General features: G+C 39.8%; 1 protein-coding gene across 2 annotated transcripts in view; it reads right to left on the reverse strand.

Moving 5' to 3' along the window:
* Positions 1-1,958, reverse strand: part of ASRGL1 (asparaginase like 1) — a 52,739-nt gene that overhangs the window by 26,410 nt on the left and 24,371 nt on the right. The gene's annotated exons all lie outside the window — the stretch shown is intronic.

The raw sequence follows: 1,958 nt of genomic DNA on the forward strand, positions 1-1,958 counted from the left end.
AAATCTTCAGAGTCCAGAGTGCCAACCGTTACACCACAGAACCTCCCTGTGAAAATCTTCAGAGTCCAGAGTGCCAACCGTTACACCACAGAACCCTCCCTGTGAAAATCTTCAGAACCACACATTCCAACACAGAGAGAGGCAAGAAAATGGATACCTGGCACTACAGGGAAATAATACTTTGTGATGCAAGAATCTATTTCACCAGTTAATTAATTTGTCTTTTTCTCTTACCTAAGTCCTTCTGCTGTTTAATCTTTCCCACACTCCAAAGCAATGTCCATTTCTGAGGTCAACAGTGGCACTACCCACAAACTTTGAACTCAGGTGCCTTTTGCTTCCAAGACACAGAGCAAGGGATGTGGAGATTTCCTCGGTGGCTGAACGGTGTTAGTCACAAGAGCAATGATTAGGGTTATGGGTCAAGCTGTGCCAATGTTGAGTGACAAAGGGGTCCTATGTGTTCTGGAATAAGTCAATTGTTTTGTGTGTTTATGATATGAAGGTCCTTAAAGTGTGGGGCCCACGGCAGGAGCCCCTCTTGCTTACGTGGAAAAGCAGCAGGGGCTGCTGGAGAGGTGTTACTGAATTTCTGGAAAGCAATGTGGTGACATCTTTCAAAATGAATGTAAAGCATGAATAAGGCAACCCCACTCCTATGCCTCTAGCCCACAGACACAAAAGCACACTCAGTCAGGGCGTCAACAGCTGCCAACGTAAAGTTGATCTTTTTTTTTTTTTTTTTTTTGAGATGGAGTCTTGCCCTGTCACCCAGGCTGGAGTACAGTAGTGTGATTTCGGCTCACTGCAACCTCCGCCTCCTGGGTTCTAGCAACTCTCCTGCCTCAGCCTCCCGAGAAGCTGGGACTACAGGTACATGCTGCCAGGCCTGGCTAATTTTTTGTATTTGTTAGTACAGATGGGGTTTCACCGTGTTGCTCAGGCTGGTTGCTAACTCCCGAGCTCAGGCAATCCACCTGCCTCAGCCTCCCAAAGTGCTGGGATTACAGGCGTGAGCCAGCAAGCCCGGCCTGATGATGTTCTTACACTTAACATGAATTCTACTGACAAAACGGCAAAAAAAAGATAACTTTTTTTGAGTCAACACAGTTTTTCTTCTCTATTAAACTCATAATCTGTTGGAATTCTCCACCCTAGGTAATGATCATTACTTTCATTATTTTTGTCTTAATTACATGTTTGGCATTTTACCAAATTTTTAAATCTCTTTTACTAAACCTAGAAAATTTCCATTGTTTTTCGCACACACTGTACTAATGGTGTCATGAGAAGAACGATTAGGCTTGGCTTAGGCTTGGCTAAATATTAGACACATTGTATTATTCTTTCGAGAACATTACATCAGTATTTTACATTGTTTTCTGTTTCCGGTAAAATCAATTGTCTGTTTATTTGGCCTCTTTCCCTCAATTCCTGTAACTGGATGTGTGTTTTTTTTGTGTGTGATTCTTTGAGATTAGCAATTAAATCTTCCTTTAGTAAAGAAGATGAAGTTGCAAGGATTTCATCTGACTTGTTCAAACTGGGATTTGGTGAGAATAATTTTCTTACTAATTTTCATTGTTTTGATTAATAAGTAAATCTTCATTTAACAAAACCTTTGTAAGGTCTTGTTAGTGAATTTTATGTGGGTCATCCTGGAAGAAGACCGCTTACTTTTATTGCTTCCAGTGTTGGAAAATGCAAGCAGCCTGCTTCTTTGAAGATTTTTACTTCCTTTTTCATTTTTCTTTTGTGAGCTCCACTTTAGCATTCTTATTCTACCTAAATCTTGATTTATACTCATTTTCAATAATCTAAGGGATTAAAAGTAAAATGTAATTATATCCAAAGTATAAAAAATGAGAATGTATTTTCATCAAAAAATAGAGAGCTAATCTAAAAAAAAGAAAAAAAAGTTGGCCAGGCATGGTGGCTCATACCTGTAATCCTAGCAC

This window comes from Colobus angolensis, unplaced genomic scaffold, assembly GCF_000951035.1.
Source record: "Colobus angolensis palliatus isolate OR3802 unplaced genomic scaffold, Cang.pa_1.0 Scaffold21, whole genome shotgun sequence".
Classification (NCBI taxonomy): domain Eukaryota; kingdom Metazoa; phylum Chordata; class Mammalia; order Primates; family Cercopithecidae; genus Colobus; species Colobus angolensis.